This window comes from Mirounga angustirostris, unplaced genomic scaffold, assembly GCF_029215605.1.
Source record: "Mirounga angustirostris isolate CCGP_5_RB_7025 unplaced genomic scaffold, mMirAng1.0.hap1 SCAF_5, whole genome shotgun sequence".
In the NCBI taxonomy this organism is placed as follows: domain Eukaryota; kingdom Metazoa; phylum Chordata; class Mammalia; order Carnivora; family Phocidae; genus Mirounga; species Mirounga angustirostris.
Genome location: NW_026991713.1, coordinates 81386612 through 81410541, shown reverse-complemented (window position 1 = coordinate 81410541; position 23930 = coordinate 81386612). Strand labels below are relative to the sequence as shown.

Genomic DNA, 23930 nt, shown 5'->3' with positions numbered 1-23930 from the left:
AGAGTGCACAGATCAGTGAGCTCAGGGCAGAACTCTGGAGGCTCAATGCTAAAGCATGAAAGCATAAAGAGGTCCCCTGAAGGAAGTAAATAATAAGGCGCAGTTGAGAAGGAGGACAGAGACCACACAGCCACAAAAACAAATTGTCCATTCACTGGGCCAAATCGAGGTACCGATGATCTTAGCCTTCCTGAATCTCTGAGGCGAATGACCTACTTTCTCATCCTAAAAATAAAGATAAGTAGCAGCATGATGGCCAGTCAGTAGACAATACCACTATCTGTGTGACCATGACCATGTCATTTAACCTTTCTATTCTTTCCTTATTTTTAAAATGAAGCCTATGAACTATATTATCTCTAAGGTTACATTCAATTCTAAAATTCTACAAAAGCAAATCCTTTGGTTTAAAGTGTTCCGAAGATAGTAAAAGCCAAGTAACCACTTTGAGATCCATTACATTTTATGCTGGACTTCTGCTCTACTCACTCTCTGTGCTTTGCTTCATCCTCATTTCCTCTCCCACCTTTTTTTTTTCTATAAGTGGTCTCTAAACTGCTTCAGGGTGAAAGTGATGGGCCTTATATGAACATAAAAATGACCATGACATTTATGGCAACAAATAAAAGATGACAGATGAGATATGTCAGGGCCAGAATTTATTTATGCCAATATTTCACAAACATAAGAAATACTAATAGATAAGTTCCTAAAATTCTCTTTGGGGATAAAAACTAATTAATAGTGATGACCAAAATGCCATTAGCCCAGTAAGAATCATGGGAGCACATAATACTGGACCTCCTAACCTCTGGGAAGTTAGATAGATGAACCAGACCCAGCACTTGTGGAATGTGCTGGCCTCTTGTCAGCAAGCTATAAAGAGGCCCTCGCTTTTATTTGATCCGCACTTCTATATGGTTGTCATGCTCTTGGCCCAGCAAATAACTAGAAAATTAGCTCATGTTACTGAAGCAAATCCGTTAACTTTGTCTTATCTACACTAAATATGTAAATCATGTCAAACAGATTGTACTTTAATGTTGGAACCAGAAATCCATTTACAGTCATAAAACCCAGACAATGAATCTGACATTCCCAATCATATTTTATTGTTAGACATTGAGAATATCGACCACAAAATTTAGTAAAAAATGATCTGATTTCTTTTCACTTAATCTATATTAATGGCTTCACAAACCATTTTAAGAATAAATAAGAAGAGAGTTGTCATCTGAATAAGAAGTTATGTTTACTACATTAGAAAAATTATTCAAATAGACTGGAATCACCTTTCTCAAATTACTCTCGCAATCGGGTAGCTAGAGAAAACAAGTGCATTTTCAAGCTCAAAATAGACATTTGTTCATCTTGCTATCAACAATCAACACACAGGTGAGCACAGTGTGTTTTGGAAGCAACTACAGAACACAGAATAAAAATACAAAAAAAATAGGATATTCCACACATTGATGATAAAGTGGATAAATATATATTCACTGCCCAGAACAGAGACTATGCATATGATAGAGATGACCTGAGCTGAGACCAAGAGTCAGATGCTTTAACTGACTAAGCCACCCAGGTGCCCCCATATGACAGAGATTTTTAACTGGATCTGGTTCTCTACAATTCAATCAACTGGTTCCAATTTTCAAATTTTTAATGATCTTGAAAGAGTTATGTCCCCAAATGTTGATTAAGACAAATCAAATTAAACACCCTTTGGAGGGGTCATTATATAGGCAGGAAGAGAAAAACCAGGCAGGAAGACCAGGTAGATAAGTAAATGGGATGCAGATCACTGGCAACAGAAGTTGGATAGTTAAAAGTTATCAGAAACACATGTATGCATCTTTTAAAAATACACTGGCCTGGGTAATAGCCCCAGAGATTCTGACAGTGCCTGAATGTTAAATAGCCCCAGAGATTCTGACAGTGCCTGAACGTTAAAATTCTACAGGTGATTCTGATGATCAAACAGGATTAAAATCAGGGAATCTTAATCAAAAGGTAGAAGATCTGTGGAGAAAGAACACATGTGAGGTACTAGCATGTTTTTGAGGCGAGGATCTGGCCCCAGCAAGAATTTCTTACACACATGAATCTGGATCAGGAGTCAGTCCCAGGATATGAGTACTCATGCTGAACAGCAACTAAGTGTTCCTGGCTGGAAAAGGAAATGAAAGAAGAGAAGCCAAGAAAGGATAATCTTTAGAGTGCACTCCACTTATTTTCACAATCACACAAATCTTAGGCAGTTATAACAAATTGCTTCGTATGTGAGCGTCTTGCCTTGTCTCCATGTCTCCACTCCCAAAGAAAGCAAATTCTGTAGGACGAGGGAATGTGACTTATACTTTATTGGAATAGGCTGGGTATACAGAAGACATGCAATAAATTACTATAACTACTTTACTGCAAAAAAATCTCTACACCACCCCCTCCCTTTGCTCTTTGTCCTCCTCCCTGAAGTCACATGAACCAGAACAATTATTTCTCTTTTGACTTTTGCTTTCAAATATCTGAATTTATTTTTAAATTCATATAATTTTTAATTTTCTAAATTAACTGTTTTTTGATAATCTATTCACCTCCCACTTAACCTACTCATACCTCTTTCTCCACATACCAAAGGTTCCATGATTATGTGAAATCTCTATGTCAATTTATATGGCATGAACCTAGAAATTACTGATCAGGAGCTGTCAAAAAACATTTAGTCACTTCAAATTGCATTGATTTATTTCTAAATATAACATTTGAGTTCATTTTTCAAAATCTCAATGGAATCAATTCAGTAAACATTTATGGATCACCTCTGATTTTTATCATAAATTTTAGTGAGTCAGATAGTCATTTATGAATTCGCTCAATAAAAAACACATTGAAATTATCACTGCAATACATTTTAAATGACTATCCATTATCATGATTAAATCCAGTATTGAGTTGGTTATTGCTTGAAACAACGAAGTACCACTACTTAAATCTATATTCCAATCACAAAGGAGAAAAAAACAAAGAATCATAACAAAAAAGATTTTTAACTCTTGAAAACTTTGTAGCAAAGTATTCAAGCACGCTGACCTTCCTCTCCGCCAGAAGTTCAGAAACTTGAATCAACTCTAGTAAAGTGATACTCTGTTCAGATGTCTTAGATTTTCCCAGTTTAAAAGCTGTCCTAAAATACTGATACTTGATCTCTCTACTACTGGAGTAGTAATCTACATAATTTAGGAAAGTTGCTAAGACTGTCATAAGCTCTAAATCCTTTTTGAAATTAACCACAAAATCCTACTTCCATCCCTCCCGTTTTCACCAGAAGTTTAACAACTGACTCTTACTTTATTTCCAGAGATCAAAGTTTAATAAAACTGAAAAATACTTAAGACTTAAATATAACACCTTTAACTTAATGAAGACAATGTGGATATATGCTCCTTTTTTTTTCCTTCTGTATCTTGACACACTGAATATCTGCAGCATAGTTTAAAAGAAGAGGTAAAGAGAATGGTACAACAGAAAGAGATGTGAATTCACTGGAAGTCATAAGTGTTGGGTTCTAATCTTAACTTTGTTTCTAACAAAATAAAATTGCCTTGAGCACTCACTCTAGAACTCAATTTCTGCATCTATAACATAAGGAACTTCATATCAAGTTATTTTTCAGGTCTTTTCCACATCCAGGATCGCAGGTATATAGAGTTATGTGTAAATTCAAGTAGAATCTGTTCAAACAAGGACTCTATAATCCACCCAGAGTCTTTTGTGTTAACTTGATAGAAAAAAAAAAAAAAACCAATCAAGTAGGCCTAATGAGGTTTGAGGAACATTCAAAGTGGTGTTTAGGTATTTTCTTAAGTACTTAGGAATCCAATATGGTTTCTTCTTACAGATGAAATCTCCATATTTAACTCAATACAAAGGCAAGGGTTGTTGCTTTCCCAAATGAAATCTCTTGTTTGTAACCTGGCATGCATTTCTTCTAATCAAAGGAGAAGCAGAATACTTGGGAATAATTAAAGGGATCTCCAATATATGCCTATGCCTTTCCTCTCTGACAAACTAGGGGTCAAATTCAGACCATTATGTTTCTTTACATACTTTTGTATTTATCTGGGAACAGCACAGAAATGTTTGAGGGAAAATGCTATAGCTACTCCCTATTCTGACTTTAATTATAGTTTTCAGGATTGCCACTGTTTCATCCATTTAAAAAAAAAATGCCCCACTCACATGCATATTTCCCCTGGAGGAAAAATAAATTCCTCTTATCTTCTCAAATTGTCATGATAAGTTTGTGAAACTACAGAACTATACAATTTTAAAGATAGGAAACCTTAGAGATTTTCTAACACAATTCTTATCCTAACATAAATGGTCCACCTCTTTCTCTATAATAAGACTTTTTCACTACTTTATAAGGCAGTCCTCTCCATTGTTGGGCAACTCTAGTTTTTTGAAGGCTTTCCATTTCATGGTGCTAATATGATTTTCATTTAATTGTTGGTATTTCTTTGAGAGCAACATAAAGGCAATCTACTATCTCTCCCATATGCCAGATCTTCAAATATTTGAAGACAGTTGCGATGTCCCTACGTGGGCCTCTGATTCTCCTCAAGTTTATCAGTAGGGCCTTGCAACAATTAGCCAATGACTTCTTTCAATACCACCATCAAACCACTGGCTTATTAACCATTTAAATCTATATTCTTTTTTTCCAAGGAACCACTCTCAAGAGTATCATTTTAGCCTTACATACTACTTTTACATTTATCTGTACGTTGAATCCTGATTATTTGATCAAATATGTAAGTTACCACTTCAAGATATTTGTCACCTAAAGATCTGGTGAGCACACTTTTAATGAAGTTGTCAATAAAGACAAGGGCAAGGTCAGTGTCCATATCCCAATAACACTAATCCATTAATCAATTATCTATGAGTTCAGTTGTTCTTCCTACCAAAAATCTACCTAAATATCTCATGCTCTCATTTACCCATTACCCAACATTTTTTTTTCACGACTATATAAGCAAGTTCTTCTGTAAGTTCAAATATACATTCATCTTGGACTGGAGATTTGAATTCATTGTAAGAAGTTGTTATTCTATTCTCTTTTTTTAAGATTTATTTATTTATTTGAGGGGGGCAGCAGAGGGAGAGAATCATCAAGCAGACCCCCCATTGAGTGCAGAGCCAGATGTGGGGTTCAATCTCACAACCCTGAGATCATGACCTGAGCCGAAACCAAGAATCAGACATTAACTGACTGAGCTACTCAGGCACCCCTTATTCTATTCTTTATTCCAGCATAGGCTTTCATTTCCTCTTAAGTATGCTGAAACCTCAACCTTCCAGTTTGGAAACAAAACAAGAGGAGTTCTTCCTCTGCTGTGTCAATTATTAATATTATAGTCCAGTGTTATCACAGTAGATTTTTGAGAGCAAAGATCTTATTATATTTTAGTACTCACAGTGCAAACAAGATAATGTGGCATAGAAAAGGTTCCCAATAAATGTCTGTAGAATGAATGAATGCCCATGATCATTAACTCTCCTCAAGTTCATGCTTTTCTTAATAGGCCCTCACTTTGTACCCTTCTATCTTTGATACTTACCCCTTTAAATTCTGAGTTTATCAAAGAGTTCCAGATATAGTTACACTTTTATTTAACTTCTTTTCTTTCTCAGCAGGATTATTCTCAATTATATAGTCAGAATTACAATTTTAGAGCATCTCATCCTTCGTGAGCTATATTTCTTCTTTATAATCTCTGTACAAGGAATTATAAATCAGGCAACATTCATGCTTAATTGGTATTTTCAGTACAATTTTTTTGTTTCTTCCTCCATTCTTTATGTTTCAGCTTCAAAACATTTAGGCTTCTAACACTAGAAAAGATAAAAATAATAATATAAATTTGTTCTTTTGTATCTTTAAAGCTTTTATATTTACTTGCAATGTGCTAACTCCTTAAATTAATCTGTAGAATGATTTAAAATCTTAATACTTACTAAACAATAAACAAGAAAATAAAAACTTATTCTAAGGAATTTAAATACTGAACCTAAAATACACATTAGCTTTCAAAAGCAGGCATATTATAACTGATCCTTTAAAATCATACTTAGTAATTTAAATTATAATAATGCCTCAGTTATATATCAAGTGTTTTCCAAACCTCAGCCATCTGAAATGGCTGTGACACCCAGTTCTAGCCCCTCATGTCTTGCTGCCTTTCTACCAAAGAGGAAACATCTTGAGCAGCTAATTAATAAAATGAATAGCATTTAAAAACAGAAATCTCCAAAAAGACCAAAAACCATTCATAACTCTACATGACCATGCAGCTCATAAGAGGAGGGTCATCAGGGGTGCCTGGGTGGCTCAGTCAGTTAAGCGTCCTACTTTTAATTCGGCTCAGGTCATGATCTCAGTGTCCTGAGATAGAATCCTGCACTGGGCTCCATGCTCAGCAGGGCGTCTGCTTGAGATTCTCTCTCCCTCTCCATCTCCCCCCCAACCCCACCCACATTCTCTCTCATTCTCTCTAAAATAAATAAATTAATTAAAAAAAAATAAAATGAGGGGGGCCATCACTTGCTGAGTGTGGATCTAATGGCCAAGTCAACAGGCACTAAGCTCAGAAGCACGGAAAACTTGGTGGAGAAAGACAGAGAGACGATAAGATAGGGGAAGTGGGAAGGTAGAGAAAGTATCAAAAGAGAGAAGCAGAGGAAGTTTAATGCAATTACTACAAGCAGACAGAAAAAAAGAGAGTCATATACCCTAGGCAGTCCTTGGGTCTCAAGAGATGACAGCCTGGAACAATAATTCATATCCTTAATGATGACTCTGGACCACCAATGGATGTTTAACCCTGACCAAACATATTATCAATTAACAAATGTTTTCTGTGAAAGAAAACATATTTGTATGTTTTTTGTCACCCTCCCCTAAAGGTTTAAAAATTAGCAATAGGCAGGTAAGCTTATATTTGTGCCACAATTCTCTCAGCAAAACACTAAAAAGCTGTCCTTTCATCAGAATTCAAATTAATTTAAAAATTAATAAGACAATTGTATAGTAGCTATACCTCTACAAACATCTGGAAATCTTTTTTTTTTTAAAGATTTTATTTATTTATTTGAGAGAGAATGAGAGAGAACACATGAGAGGGGATAGGGTCAGAGGGCAAAGCAGACTCCCTGCCGAGCAGGGAGCCCGATGCGGGACTCGATCCAGGGACTCCAGGATCATGACCTGAGCCGAAGGCAGTCGCTTAACCAACTGAGCCACCCAGGCGCCCAAACATCTGGAAATCTTATTGACACCAACTACTACTATTTTCAAGTAGAAAATCACTCCCAGGGCCTCCCGGGTGGCTCAGTCGTTGAGCGTCTGCCTTCGGCTCAGGTCATAATCTCAGGGTCCTGGGATCAGGCCCAGCATCAGGCTCCCTGCTCAGCGGGAAGCCTGCTTCTCCCTCTCCCACTCCCCCTGCTTGTGTTCCCTCTCTTGCTGTGTCTCTCTCTGTCAAATAAATAAATAAAATCTTTACTTTTTTATTTTTTTATTTTTTTATTATGTTATGTTAAATAAAATCTAAAAAAAAGAAAAAGAAAACCACTCCCATTTCATCACAAACAGTAAGAGAAAATGTAGTTTCAAATAGAGAACAAAGTGCAATTCAGTGTCTTGAATCCCTCAGAAAATCAGTTTCTCACAAACTTCAGCGTTATTTTATATATGACTTACTGATCACAAATTTTATTAACCAGATTTTAAACAAACCTGATTTTAAATCACCTTGGAAAAGCTCCATGTTAAGGCTCAAATTCTCCCATAGTTAATCAGAAAATGCTGGGGAAAAGGAAAGAATAAGAAACTAAAAGATAGCTTTTCTTTCCTCCAGGATATACAAAGAATCACTTATATCTCAGCCAAATATATTTAGAATATTGGCAGCTCAAATTGGCATGATTGACACAAGTAGGTAACACTCAAAACAAACCCAGGGCTAGGGAAAATTGTATCATAAGCAGTTTTGTGATCCATTTTTTCCCTTCTGTAAAACAGGTAAGAGAATGCTCAAAGATATCACACATAGTCATTTACATACAGTATCATTTTATGGAATTTTCCAAGGTGTTAATTAAAAGTTTTAATGAATGTTAATCATCTGTCAATTTCATTGGCAATCTCTGTTCAACCATATGCTTCTCTTTTACACCTGTAAGTTTTTTTAAAAACCATTACTTTAAATTGTTTTACTTCCTTAACATGATATTTGTATTAATATTTAGGAAACAAAACTTCTGCAATCCTATACAGCAATGTTCTATAGCTCATTTATGTATTTCCTAACTTCCTTAAATAAGGTATGAGTATGTAGGATTTGCATGATCATTATACTTCCAAGTGAGGATCTAAAAATCTTTATTCCTTTTAAAAATATCTTTATTCTTTCAAAGTTAAACTGGTTTTATGCCCAGGAAACAATTCTGAGCCAGAAAATTAAACATGGCATTGCATCCTAGAACCCTAGAAATGAAATTCCATCTCATTAAATCACTATACAACTTTTGCTACCTTCATCTTTCTCTGGTTCATATGTTTTTACATTCAATCCTTCATTCATACATTTTTATTTACTGAGCACTTGGAAGTACTGGGCATACAGCAATGAACAGAACATGCAAATATTTCTCTCCTCAGTGAGCTTACCTTCTAGTTGAGGGAGGCAAGAAAACTAAGAAAATGGATAGTAAATTCAAAATGGTAATTAGAGCTGCAAAGAAAAACAAACCAGGAAGTTGAGAAAGGGAAGAGAGGAGGTTAGTGAGTTCTTGAAGAGGGGTGGAAAGGCTGTTGAATTTTGAGGTAGGGTGGCCAGAGAAGGACTCACTAAGAAAATACATTTGAGTAAAGACCTACAGAAGGAGAGACAGCAAGGCATGCAGGTATCTGGAGGAAGAGTATTTTATGCAGCAGGAGCAGCAAGTGCCAAAGCGCAGGGTGGGAGAGTGTGAGGAGTATTTGAGGAACAAGCATCAAGTGTGGATGGACCAGACTAAACAAAAGAGAAGGTATTAGGCTAGGAGGTCCGAAAGGAAGGACAATAACAAATATGATGGCCTTGTAGGCCACAGTAATATCGTGGCTATTGATTCATAAGAGAGATGGCACCATGAAGGCTTTGAACAGAGGAGAAACATGATCTGTCTACAGTTTTAAATGGTCACTCTGACTGTCTGTTAAAAATTGGCTAGAGATGGGCAATGGTGTTAGCAGGGACACCAGTTAGGAGGCTACCGAAATAATCCAGATGAGAGATGACGATAGCTTGAACTCAAATGGTAGCTAAAAAAGTGGTAAGAAGCAGTCAGAATTTGGATATATTTTAAAGGTAGAAAAGGCAAGATTCCTGAGAGACTAGGATATTAAAGAAAGAACAGCATAAGGATGATTTCAAGGATTTCTCCTGGACAACTGAAAGAATGTAGTTGCCATAACTGAGATAGAAAAGACTGTAGGAGTGCTCGCTTCAGCAGCACATATACTAAAATTGGAACGATACAGAGAAGATTAGCATGGCCCCTGCGCAAGGATGACACGCAAATTTGTGAAGCGTTCCATATTTAAAAAAAAAAAAAAGAAAGAAAGAAAGAAAAGAAAAGACTGTAGGAGAAGCAGGGGGAAAGCAGGAGTTCATTTTTGTACCTATTATATAAAATTGCCTATTAAACATTCAGTGACATTTGTCAACTAGGCAGTTGGATATAGGAGTTTAAAGTTCAGAGGAGCTTGGTGTCCAAATATATATTTAGAAGTCATCAGTGTACATAGGACATTTAGAGCCATTAGACTGGATGAACAAAGATTTTTGTTTTGATACAAATGAGAAGAGGTCCAAGAATTAAGCCCTAGGGCACGCCAATGTTTAGAGATTACAGTGATGAAGATGGACCAAATAAAGAAAAAAGCTGATGATGCAGGAGACAGAAAGGATATGGATGGAGTAATGTATGAGCCGGCCAGAGGAAATAGACTGTAGGATGTTGTGCACAGGGGGAGGAGTGAGCCTTTACTAAGACCAGTGACACTGCATACACAGGAAAGAGGAGAAGGCAGAGTATACGCCAGTGGGTACATAGCTATGGTGACAGAAGTTTTGAGAATCCTCTTCTTGTTCATTTAACTTTCTAGGAGAAATGGGATGTAAGACCATGAGCTGAGATTGTGGATGGGAGAGGAGGCATGACAAGTGTAATGAGTGTAAGAAAAAAAGAAGGAAAGTGGGTTCTCCCGGCCACAGCAAGCCAGGCTCTCCTCCACCACTGGGCCCCAGCAAATGTTAGTCTTTCTCCCATGAAACCTGTTCTCCTGGATCATCACACAGATTCTTCCTTCTTATCATTCAGATTTCAACTCAAATGTCATCGTCTTCCCTGATTACCCCAACCAAAGCAGATCCTGGGAACTACTCTTGATCATACTCTGCTATTTCTTCTTATTCTTTATAAAGTATCATATTTCTTTATTAATAGTTTATTTTCTGTCATGCTCACTAGATTGTAAGCTCCTTGAGGGCAAGGGCTGTCTAGTTTGTTCACTGCTTTAGCTCCAATGCCAAAAATAGTGCATGGCACCTAGTAAGAACCTCATTGACCAACTTATGGGCTATATTTGTTGCTGAAACCATATACAGGAACTCTGAAACTAGTTATAACCTCTTTTGGGACATGACTTGAACTAACCTCTAGTTATTTCACTGAGACAACAATTCTGTTTTCAAATTCCACCAAAAACACTACCAGTAATAGGGACTCTACTTCTGTTTTTCTTTTCATTTTCTCTATTATAGATTATTTTTGTCTCTTTAAATGTTGCTAAATATAACCTAAAGAAAATAATGGGAATTTTCTGACATTCTGCAAATAAGTACATTAACCCGGACCATAGTCAACATCTAGGTTCAACTCTTCACCTTGGAGCAGCTTGAGGAACATAGACATGAGCACTTAACCAACTTGTTTCTCAGGGGAGCTGAATGTCCTACTTCTTTCTTAAGAAAAAGAGCTATTTTTCTGAGAGAGTGAGTGAGTGAATCACTACCAGTTGTAATAAGTGTAAGTATCAATTATTTTAGAAATGGTGAATTAAGTTTATATGATTTTAAAAGTTACTTTTCCTTTAGGGCACATTACTTATTTGATTCAAATGGATGACACTAGCAAAACATTCATTTACAAAAAGCTATCCTCATCACACACTTCCCTAAATGCAAGTTTAATAATTTATATTATTTTTGTTTTATTTCAGGGCAAATATAAAGAGAAGATAACCTCCTTATGGCTCATTATGCAGCATTTTCATGAGAAGGAAGCCAACGAATTCAAGAGGACACTGTGTTAATATAAGCCATGACTAACATGCTCTCTTCTTAGCCACGTCTCAGGATTGCATTTACACAAAGTGGCAGAGTTGGCTCTGCTGGTTTTGAATGTACGTCCCCTTTTATGGAAGATATCAACAGGGATTTTTTTTTTCCATGGCTGGAGGTCTTTTCCTCATCTAAATATTAAAGTCTGATAAGTCTTTCCAACTTACTGGAGCATAATCATGCTTGCTACTTGTTAATTAGGATCAGGGTGATAACTATTAAAAGTTGAAAGAGTTTCCTGGTGGTTGCAACAAGTTTCAACATGATCCCAAGCTTTGTCAATAACCACAAGGGGAAAAAGAAAGCAAAAGGAAAATGTCTCTCTAGAGTCCCTCATTTCTGAGAGAAGGGTGAATGCTACTGCTATTATATCACTCTCATTTGAAAGCTATCTTAATACCAAAGGAGGACAAATGGTGGACCAAGCCATGTTCAGAGTGGAGGATACAGCCCAGCCAGAGAGCCAGGAGATCTGGGTTCTATGACCAATTCTCCTACTTATTTAGGTGACCTTCAATTTCCTCCAGTGGGTTTGGAGTAAGAATTAAAGATGTCCCAGTTTTAAAATTCTATTTCGACAGGCCAATTTAAAATCTTGAAAAAAATTCTGCAAAACACTCCTCAAAGGCTGGGCATTATAGTTTGTCTTTTTTTACTAGGCAAATACTCAGTATTTTGATAGCTAGTATTGGAATGCCACTTTTCAATGACAGAATGTTTGAGCTCTCACATACATTATCTCATTTAGGCCTCTGAGCAATCTTGCAAAATGCGCTGCAACTGCTTCCTTCACAAACTAGGAAAGAAAGAGAATGAGGGCAGAAAAGAGACCAAGTGACTTGCATAAAGTCAGAATGGAGGTTCCACACCCAGAAATACTTGTCCCTATCACTTCACTTGGAATTATAACTCATCGGTACAAGCCCACGTCTAGAGACCAGCTACTATATAGAGAACAGAAACAAGCAATAAATACAGAGAGAATTAAAAAAAAAATCTCTGAGAAAAGAAAGATTACAAATGGCTCCCATGAACTCAGATAATATATCACATTACTTTACCACATTGGGTTTTTTCCCCACCATTTAATTCACTGTTCTTCAGAGAAGTCAGTCTAAAATAAATTTGTCTGCAGTGGCAAATTTCCTAAAACAAATATTAAACACGGCTACTGGGATTTCTGTAGCATGTTATCAAAATAATGAGTTATAAATACTCAATTTATATACCACATACCTATTAACAAAAAGAAAATATACACATTATCCCCTAGGCCTGAACTAAAATTTATATTGACATTAGTCGAGGAAAAAAAAAAAAAGAAAACAAGGAGCAGAATCTTGGGAGAGTTCAAGTATAAAGGTCACAGGAGGTACTGTCAACACTCAAAGGTACCGTCAGAAACCTTATTCCAAACTGTAGAACAACCAAAACGAATATAACCCAAAAGCAGACCTTGTGGGGTTTTTTCCCCCCAGGGGTTATAACTTGCAGAACTAGTGCCATTCCAGCTGAAAACGATAAAGTTTGAACTTTATCAAAAGGTATACAGCATATAAAAAAGATCATAAACCCATCAATAAAAATAATTGTAAGTCTAGCTGCACTGCTGCTCTGTATTTCACCAAATCAAGGAAGGAACAACTAACATCTACTGGAATGTTACAGTTTACAAAAGGTGTTCATGCAACTGACTCATTTTAATGCTCACAAAAATCCTATGCGTTAAACTCCATTTTGCAGGTGAAGAAAGGGAAATTCAGAGAAATTAAGTGGCCTGAGACAAAAACCCAGATGATGGCTTTAGATTCTCTCCCTCCCAGGCTATTTTTGAAGCAACAATACAAAAAAACAGGTGGGGTGTCTTATAGGACTAATGGACAACATATATTTAAGCCATTAAGAACTAGGGGGCGCCTGGGTGGCTCAGTTGATTAAGCGACTGCCTTCGGCTCAGGTCATGATCCTGGAGTCCCCGGATCGAGTCCCGCATCGGGCTCCCTGCTCGGCGGGGAGCCTGCTTCTCCCTCTGACCCTCCCCCCTCTCATGTGCTCTCTGTCTCTAATAAATAAATAAAATCTTAAAAAAAAAAAAAAAGAACTAGGAGTAGTCTTGTAAGAATAATACGTAGAACTTTCCTAGAAAGGCAATTTTTATTGCCCTTCTCCACTCAATATCCAATATGTAATAAGAGCTGATTTAGGGATTTAAAGTACAAGAAAAACAGAAAAGAGGGAGGAAGGAAGGACAAAAGGAGAAAAGTAGAAATAGAGGAAGGATAAACTTCCTAACTTAGCTAAATAAGTGGATTCTCTTCTCTGGACTAGAGACTGTGATAGCAATATGCAATTGTACAGAGTAGGTTAAAGAGTAATGTCTTAAAATTTAAACCAAAAAATCTGTAATTGAAATTTACATAGAAATACTGAGATAAAGAAAACTGCTAAAATCTATTAAAACTGCTAAGATCCCATTGTACGCTCAAAAAAGTTGTCTGTGGTAAACTCATGGCAGAAACAAAGGTTATTTACAAAGCAAATCAAACTTAATTCAAATTTAAAGAAACTGATAGCTAATTCAAACTAATCCAAACCTTATTTTTAGTATATACATTAATTTGAATTTTCCCCAGTAGTCACCTCACTAGGAAAATTTATTCTATTTCTTAATCCTCAAGAAATGGCAATTCCCTAAATAATTTGAGTTTTCAAATTATCTGCAATAAGATAAAATAGTACTCAGCTATTTTCTCTTAATCCAACATTCTTTGTTGAACCTACTTTTGCTTATATCAACCCTTCTAACATTATTCCTTACGATGGAGCATTCCGAGGAACTTTGGGGGTATGAAAGTGAGGGATTTGGACATAGGCATACCTGAAATCCCTCTAACATGAAAATGATATGAGCTGGTGAATAATCACTTTATTATTAAGTAAGTCTCCAAAATGATAGTCTTTTAAAAATTTGTTACTATGTATGTTAGTCATGAAATTCTCTTTGTATATATAACTGGCTATGTTTCTTACTGTTAATCTACAGAATGATCTATTTGCAAGCAACTGCACCAGTCCACAAGTGGCCAGACTGGTCTTAAAGAGCCAACAAATAAGTTCAGATGCAGAAACTCCCTGAAATAAATTTTATTGTTATGAAAATTGAGGCAACCTCTGACCAATATTAAGCAGAAAAAAAATTAAATCTACATTTAAAATATTAGGCCCTGGAAATATTGAAATTATAATCTGAAAAAGTCAAAAAGACATATTATTTTTCCATTTGAACACCTTATCTTAGCTCGGAATTAATGGTTTTGAAAGACTGCCTTTTTCATAATTTGGAAAGAGCAGGCACACACCAAGCTATAAAAATGGACACATTTTTGTACGTCTGTTATAATAGATGAACACAAAAAGCCTTGAAATACATTGTGATTATGCAAAGTATAACTTATAAATTAATGTAACATATTTTAAAACTATTTTAAACCTTGACAGGAAAGTAAGTATGGTCCTTCAAGTAACTGAACTTAAGAAACTAGGTACTCATCTTCCTGTTACTACCATTGCTTAAAACACTTTTGGAGCTTAACACTTTTCTCATCCTCCAATTAACAACGGACCCAAGAAAACAGATCTGTTACCTGAGCACCACAATTTGTACTGCCCTCCACACCCACTCCCCTTTTGACTACCTGCCTGTTTTATTAACCAGACTTGGCTCAGATACATCTTTTGACTATTTTGAAATACAACACCTCTCTTCCAAGTTAAAAAATTTGCCCACTGAGGTCATCAAGAGAGTATATTGCAGCCTCTACGTCAGTTCCAATGGAGGTGCTCCCGGAATATTCTGAGCAGCTTCACTATCACTGAAAGATGTATATAGCTTTGAAAGTGACCGTGCTGAATTAGAGTCAACACTCTTTTATATAAAAATTTATGGTTTTAAAAAACTGAAGTAGTTTCTAGTCATCTGATTTATAAATGTATCTTAATAAGTAAAAATACAAACAAAACATTTTTAGTCATTCTACTTCATCCAGACATATACACTGAGGATCAACAGTTTCTCTAAAAATGTGGAAAAAAAAAAATAGCCAGAATTAACCTGAAGACTTTTTGGGCAAGGGAACTATTTAAACTGACAATAAAAGTTGGACAAAGTGATCAACTTTGTTAAGTAAGCCTACTGGGAGGAAATATCAAATGAAAGTAGAAAGAATATAGCCTGTCAAGACAGAAGTCACTGAGGTCTTTTCCCTCCCTGTATTACAGAAAAACATCCATTTAAGGAGGTGCACCCTTTTATCTCTCTCTCTAATACTCAATTTATCTCTCTTCATCTGACAAATTCATATTATTCCAGACAACCAAAATATCTAAATTTGGGTGAGTAGCATATCCTCCACTGTCCTATTTTGAGATTTGGCTACTTGTAATTCAATCCACCATATTTGGAATTATATCTAGAACCAGGAGATTCTAATCTATTGACTTCTCAACATGCACACATGACCCAAACAACTATGTAAAAGTCAATGGAGAAATAAAGAATAATATATTGAGATAGGCAAAAAAGATATTTAGTCAGATTTTGCATCAAGTTTATATATCCTTTATTTTTTTGAGATTTTATTTATTTATTTATTTATTTATTTATTTATTTATTTATTTATTTTAACTTGAGAGACAAAGAGAGCACGAGTGGAGGGGAGGGGCAGAGGGAGAAGGACAAGTAGGCCTGACGTGGGGTTTGATCCCAGGACGCCGGGGATCATGACCTGAGCCAAAGGCAGACACTTAAACGACTGAGCCACCCATGTGCCCCAAGTTTATATACCCTTTAGATTTCCGAAGAATATGGATAGTATTGAAAGAGCCATTTTATCTGGATGCATAGTATCAAACTTGCTGAAAAGGAGACAAGAGAAGGATGGCTTGCTATATTATCATGGTACACTTCAAATTTTCAGTGAGATTGTTTATCTGAATAAATTCACCAATAATGTCCATCAAAACAGGTAAATTTCATAAGACTATGAGTAAAACAGATTACTATTAAAAGTGTCATTATCAACAAAAAGACTAATGGCCCTTCAAACTAAAACTACTGTCTTCTATATGTTCTAACTCCCAATCTGTTCCTAAATGGTTTCATAATGAAATAAAAAGTGGTTGTTTGCAAAAGCAGTAGATTTGGAGGACACTAAATGAATTACAGTTTTCAAAGTGAGCATTCTAAAATGAGTTCACTAGTAGCTAACCAGAAACCAGATGACTTCAAACTACTGAAAACCACCAGTAATGCTCACAAAAGACTTAAACATTTCAATGAATCCTTTTACTATATTCTGCACTTAAGATTCACATTACAGCATAACTTTTCAATAAGTTACCATTTTAAAGTTTTAAATAAATTCTTTTTTCTTTCACACCTGTGACACAGAGATGTATTTCTAAGTTTTTTTTCCCTCTGTCTATTCCAAATCAACATTTAAAAAAAAAGACATAATGAATCTGATATTCTATTGCAATTAAACAGTGGTCATTTCCATTTTGCAAGCAAGATGTCCAAGATAAAGAGATAAAGTGACAACCCCTTAAACGTATTGAAGTCACTGTTGACTTTAGAACTCAGAACCTCTAGATCCTGGATATGGAAGATAATTTGATGTTAATTTCTCACATATGTAACACAGTTCTTGCTGTTACATGGAGCACAGACTCTTTATAACAAATACCCTACAGATCTTTAATTGGTAGTTAGGAAACATGCTTTTCCTAATCATCGAGTCTCTTTTAAGTATTATATTTTTAAATACTCATTTAGGGAAACTAATGAGGTGAGATATGAGAGGGATAAAGAAGGTATGTTGTTTTCAAAATTAAAAATTTCAGGACATCAGTCCAGCAGGCATAAAGCAACATAAAACAAATAACTAGATAATCAAACAATAAAAGCAAACTAGAAATAATATGAAGGCTTTTTTAGAAACTATTATTGCACATATGCAATAATTACTTCCATCAAGACTTTTATTATACATTTGTTTTTATTGAATCATAATGCACAAGTGCATGGTATTGTTTAAACACATTCACCACATACCCCATAACAGAATATGATGACAATATGTATTAAGGATAATACAGAAAATGTGGCTAAATGCGTTCTGTATTATGGTTCCATAATACAGCATGCAAATGGTTCTGACTAAGCAGACACAGGAGACAGTCGTTAGTGCGCACGCTGTGAATGTATATTATGAATAATGCATAAAACTTGACTAAATCCTAATGAGTCCATTGACATCCTATGGGGTCCAAAGGAGACTCAGATCCCAAAGCATGGCCCTGGCACATTTCTATCCACCAATCATTATAAAAAACAATACCATGAAAACAAAGGACATTAAACAACATGAATGTACTCTCATTCTAGGTAAAGCTTTTGAAATAAGCACAAAAATTAGAAGAAACTTTGAAAGGAGAACTAAAAGTCCATCTTACATCATCACCCCACTTACAGTTTTTCAAAATTATCTATTGCAATTTAAATGGGACAAAAGCTGCAGTTGAAGGTTTGATGTTATTTCTTTTCTCTGGTTTTCTTCAGGGAGGTGCTATTACAAGGAAGATCTAAGCAATCCCTAAGAAAAGTGACCAAACTCTTAGACCATGGTGGTAGAAAGTCTTCCTGCTTTGAATGAGAAATGCTTACAAAATGAATTATAGCCAATTAAATAAGGAAATAGATATAATGTGTCTGAAAGCAGTCTTTATGGTAGAAACTCCTTAAAATTCCAGTTTTTACACAGCTTTATAAAGAATCAAAAAGAATACCATGAACATGTCACATGCAGCACATAAAAAAAAAAAAATCAGTGTTCCCCCACCCCGCAATAGCCATTAAATACTCTTAACAACTGAGTCCTTGAAAAGGGAAACCATGTCTATTACCCCTAGATGGGTGTACCCCAAGACAAACACCTATACAGACAAGTTCAGTGTGTTCACTGAGCCAAAAATGCAGAGCTGAGCAAGCTGTGCCTGAGATGCACAAATTAAGTATGTGACAGAAGCTTGTACACCCAAGCCTCTCCTTGGAGTAGGAGTGGGAAAGCAAGGACAGCTGCTCCTTCGTGGTGCTCCCAGGGGCGGGTGGGAAATGGGCACTCTGGGAACACATCCCCGGAGAACAGTGAAGAGGCAAGGGCCGGCCACTTGGGGAAGCAGCAGGCCAAGAAAAACCCTCATTCTCAGAAAACATGCAAGAGCAAAAGGCTGAAGTGGGAGCGGGAGTTAAAGTTCTGGGGATGGAGTTCTTGACAATTTGCCTGGCTCCTTGACGTTTTCTCATCCCTTCACTAGGTACAAGAATGCGGCACAGTCAAGGCAAAAGGCTGCTGCAGCTGGAAGCTGCCACAGAACCTAAAGTGTGGAAATGTAGAAACATCTCCATCACTGAATTGTAAAACCGCAGGTCATTTACCATCCATATTTGGGCTCAAATCAGTTCCCAGGCGTAGTTCTAATGGCAATTTAGCCTAGATGGTGTGAAGCCAGGGCTCGCTGGAAGACCCCTTCTGCAAAATCATATTGCTATATTTTCCCATCCCTAACTACTAGAAGAGCCAGAAATTCTAAGTCTAGTAAACGTTCATGAAAAACAATCCTTCATACGTTTCTATTTAAAGAACAAATACTCCTGGGTATAGTTAAGTAAAAAAAAAAAAAAATGATAAATTTGTATTTGCTTTCTTTTGTGAAAAGAACTAGGACAATAAAGGAGCCTAGCATGTTTGGGGTAGACACTGGGTGATTTAAAAATGGTTAAAGATGGGACACACCGACAGATTAACTTGGCTTGCTTTTCCGATTGGACTGACGTTGGCATGACCATGGATACTGTAATGAGGAATTAAGACTCTCAACAGACTCTTAAGGTTTAAAACTTCCCCAGTACTATATTATTATGTTTGTATTTACACCTGGGTAAACACTGTCACTGTTGCTAGAGCATGAAGTATGAAAATCATACAGAAAAATAAGGCATCTGTTGTAACCACTTCTGCTGTTTTCCTTGTTCTAAAATTTGCCTCGTAGCAAGTGCAATAGAACAAAGTTCTGTTCCTGATATAACAATTCCATAAAGCTATTCTGCTTTTGAAAACCATTCTCCACCAGGGCTTGTCCCAGCTACTCTATAAGCGACTGACAATTGCTTCACTCCCCCAGGATTTCTTCACCCCTCCCAGATGCCACCAAAAGAATCACAGAAAGTCTCTCAGTAGCACTTTGCTTCTCAGCGGGAAGCTGTACTGTTTGTGATATCCATTTTGATACAAACCTAAATTAGGCCTCTGGAAATAGGTAATGCATAAAAAGAAGCATTTTGTGTCACCAAATTATTATTATAGGTTACGGTTAACCCTTGGAAGATAGAGGTGAGCTCTGCAGCTCCCCACTGAGGTGACTATTTGTCATGAAATCACAGGCCCTACCTCAAAAGATGTTTCAGGTGAGCTTGTGAGAAGGCAAACTATCTGGTTGACCTATAGGATTCTGATAGCTAGTTTAAGTGGGGAAGCTACGAGAAATGCCAGTTAAACAAAAGGATCAGCACAGCATGGGGAGCCAGCAGTCGGCTAGCACAAGTTTAACAGCTGACAGAGCCTAGAGATGGAGGGAAATGAAAACAGATCAGGATATTTTACTATCAGACAGATTTAAGACTCTTCTCTTTGAAAGCTTTCCTTGCAAAGCCATGCAGAGGGGCAAAAGTTCAGAGCTACGGCTTTTTAAGGGTTGCTTGTGATAAAACTATTAACTAGTCATGTGGAGTTAAAATAAATTAGAATATTGAATATACTGATGCTTCTATTTCTTCATACAGTTCAGATGGTAAATAAATTTTGTTTTGAAATTCCTTGCACACAAATTTAAATTTCTGGTCCATAATTAAGATGCAAAGAAATCTAAGAACTCACCCTGAAACTATCCCAGCATCATCATCCTAGCACCAGCTCTTGAAAACATTTGGCATTTGACCTTTTCTAATTTAACCTCTGTAATATTTGATTCTCTCTTATTCTTCTTTCTTCATCACTACATTAAAATAAGCAGGATTCACAACGTTAATAATTATAAACATAACTGAGTTCAAGAATCCAATCAAGGACTGCTTTCTATTAACCTGTAACCTAAAGGAACCACATAGAACACGCGTGACATCTTCCCATCTTTGAGCCCAACTCAGATCACTTTCCGATTAAAAACTGTACAAGAGTCATCATGTCATACAATAATAACTCAGCTTTTCCTTCTTCTTCATGCATTTTTATTCTGTTTTGGTAAAAATTATCACTTGTGCCTGGCTTATCTCATTAAAATAAACAGACACGACTGAGTTCATATCTCTTGAGACACAGTAAACACAATGCAAAATGTAATTCCTCAAATTGGAATAACTGATATTTACTGAATAAATAACTGAATAATTAAAACTTCTTCAAAGTGAGTATCATAGGTTTATGGTGAAGAGCAACAGAATTATTCTGCAACTGGTATCATGGAAAAAAAAAACAGCTAATAACCAAAGTTTTATAAGTTTAGTAAACTATGGATACCAGCCAAATTTCATAGCTACACCAGAGCTTTTAGCTGAGTTGCTAAATTTGAAGGCAGAGTAAATGTTCTTCTCCCTTTTCCTAGACAAAACCCATAAAATAATAGGTTCTTTTTAATGTCTAAGAATGTTGTTTAAGTCTCATTCTAGTCAGCAACGAGATCTTCAGTCTCAGAAAAAGCCTAGTCAATCACAATAAGCTGCAGTATATAACATTTTAACATCAAAAGTCCTGGAATCACTCACTTCATAGTGAGGCCATCCTACGATCCCAATACAATCTCATTCAAGGAATTCCGACTAGCTAATTGTTGGCATCCACAGGATATCCAGATATCATCTGAATTCCAGCTACTGAAATTAAATCCCCTATGTTTCATTTTCTAAAATAATCCCTCAATTCAAATATCCAACAGCATGACATCGGGTCACAGCTAAAGCACCTCACTGTTGACAAGACACTCTCTTGAAAGTTTCTGCAGGCTAGGTGTCACACATGGTACATACCTGTGCGATCCATTCCCTGGGAAGTCGCTTTTGGTGTAGCTTCCTCCTTAAAAATATTCCTACACCCATGCTGATTTTGTATCTGTTCAGTTCAAATTTAGATTCATTGGTACTTTTCCATAGTTACATTTCTTGCTCAGTTGATATGTCCTTTTATTTATTCTGAAGTTTTCGATGTAAGACAAACAGGAATACCACCTTCTAAAATTACTACTATCCTACCATCCTCTGATGGAACATTAGTGGGAAGCAATATTCTCCAAAGCTATGAAGCATACCCTGCCCTAAATTACATTGCAGTCGCTGCCCTGAGCTCACACATTTTTGAATAGAAAGGCTCCCAGGGATCTCTCTGTACTGACTGCATTTACTGCTTTAAAATATTTTTAACCCAGACGCTGAAGTGCCAGCCTTGCAGTTCCTCATGACAATCCCAGCTTGGGTGGCTGTTCTTAAGGGAAAGCATTCAAAACATTGTAACAGTGCATCAACTTTGACCCTTTTCACTTAAACATGAGACTCTTAAAAAAAGTTTGAATTCCAGAGAGAATCACTGAACTTTGACCTGCTTAAAATTAGTTTTGTTTTAGTGCCTTCATGGTGACTCAACAGGCCTATTTTCCAGACACTTAAGACGTTTCTGCCCCTGAAGATTCCAGTTCAAGTCCACAGCTATGTTTGCTGGTCAGATCAGAACACTTTGTCCCAGGGTTTCAAGCAACAAATTCCCAGATCTCCATCTCTTTGCCAGATGTTGGCATTAGTTGGTATTAAACTGGATCTAAATGCGCGCGCACACACACACACACACAGACACACACACACACACTACTCACAATCAGATAATAGGCCCTATTTTTCTTTTCTTTTTTTTCACATACAGTCTTTTAGGAAATAAAGTTTTCCACTCAAAATTCAGTCATGGAGAAATGTTTATCAGGATTATATAAACATTACTTACTAGCCTAACTCCTACAAGAATAAAACTCCTAACTTTTGGTAAGCAGTACTACGCTACATTTATAATACAACTTTCTGAATCTACTTTTCTTATTGGGAAACAAAAAAGCTACTGGGATTTTATTTTATAATCCATTACAGATTTTTAAATTTCCAGTGAATAATTATATTGTAAATGAACATTATCACAATATTATGCTTTCCTTCAATGGAATTTCAAAAACAACATTTGTTGTGAAAAACCCATGACAGTTAATAGGTAAAATAAAGTTACCAAAGAACTAAAGGTGTCATACAGTTCATTGTTTGATTTAGTACCTCAAAACTGCTCCCCCTTTTACCTAAAAACTAGCTTTTTTTGCAAAAACAAAACAGCACCCAATTTCATTAATACAATCTAAGATGTTAAATAAGAAGGAAATAACTATTAGTCTAGAACAATTCCTGCATAAATGCTGTGCTTTAAAATTTTTAGAATAGTTGAGGATAAAGGCATTCAGGAAATTTAGTACATTTAGTACTACAAAACCAGTAAAGAAGAAATGCTATCATAGCTAACCAGGATAAAAGAATCAGTATAACACAAATCAGTCTACAAAACTTACATACAAAACATACATACTTAAACAAGAAAACTTTATTGTCTCCAAGAGGTGAGTTAGCGATACTGGAAAGTAGCACAAAACTGAATACGAGACCTTCATATTCGAACATGGCTTTGCACTTAAATCTATCAATTTTCGAAGAGCAACTGGTGACGTTCTTGAAATACAGGCATTTGATCCCTATCGTTAATGTGCAAAGCTGGAAGTCAGAAGCAATAGGGTACAGTGTCACAAAAACTGATCACAGAAAAAATTTATTTGAATTGTTTTCTCTCTCATTAAACAGCACTAATTCCAATTCTAATACTCAGAAAATAAAAACTACTCAACTGAGTCTCTCTGGCAATTATTTCTTTCATTCCCTACCCATTTGAGAAAGAACACAATAAAGATGTTCAACTGGGGGTATATGGTGAATGTTTGGATACATACATTACTACTTCATTTTTATTTTATTCATAAATCATTCAACACACAACATTGTGTGAGTGGTACCAAATGGCCACAAATTTCTTAAATTGAGAAAACATTTGGAATTCAATTATTTTACATTTCAAGCACATGTAACTAGGTTCTTTACTGATGGTTAAGAAAACAAGCACTAATAGTTTCAAAAACTGAGTCAATTACTTATGTGAAGAGGTCAACTAAAATGAAAATTTCAAATGCTACCAAATAGTACCTTCAAATGACATGAAAATAAGTATGAATTATGTAAGATGCTAATAAAAACACACATGTTTACAGATAAGACAGTGAATGGTAGTATTTAGA

The 23930-nt window shown here is 36.0% G+C and overlaps 1 protein-coding gene and 1 non-coding gene across 13 annotated transcripts in view; one reads left to right on the top strand and one right to left on the bottom strand.

Moving 5' to 3' along the window:
- Window positions 1–23930, bottom strand: part of SOX5 (SRY-box transcription factor 5) — a 1012222-nt gene that overhangs the window by 964541 nt on the left and 23751 nt on the right. For 2 of the 12 annotated variants that reach the window (XM_054507150.2, XM_045873751.3), the window contains exon 1: window positions 21592–22658. The exons of 6 other annotated variants lie outside the window; for them this stretch is intronic. The gene's annotated coding sequence lies outside the window, so the exon portion shown is untranslated. Of the gene's footprint in view, window positions 1–20446; window positions 22660–23930 lie in introns of those variants that run through there. 4 more of the 12 variants (XM_045873749.3, XM_054507152.2, XM_054507148.2 and 1 more) reach the window with 4 other exon arrangements.
- On the top strand, window positions 9546–9652 carry LOC123845050 (U6 spliceosomal RNA). The gene has a single exon (XR_006790899.1). It is a non-coding gene; the product is annotated as a U6 spliceosomal RNA (small nuclear RNA).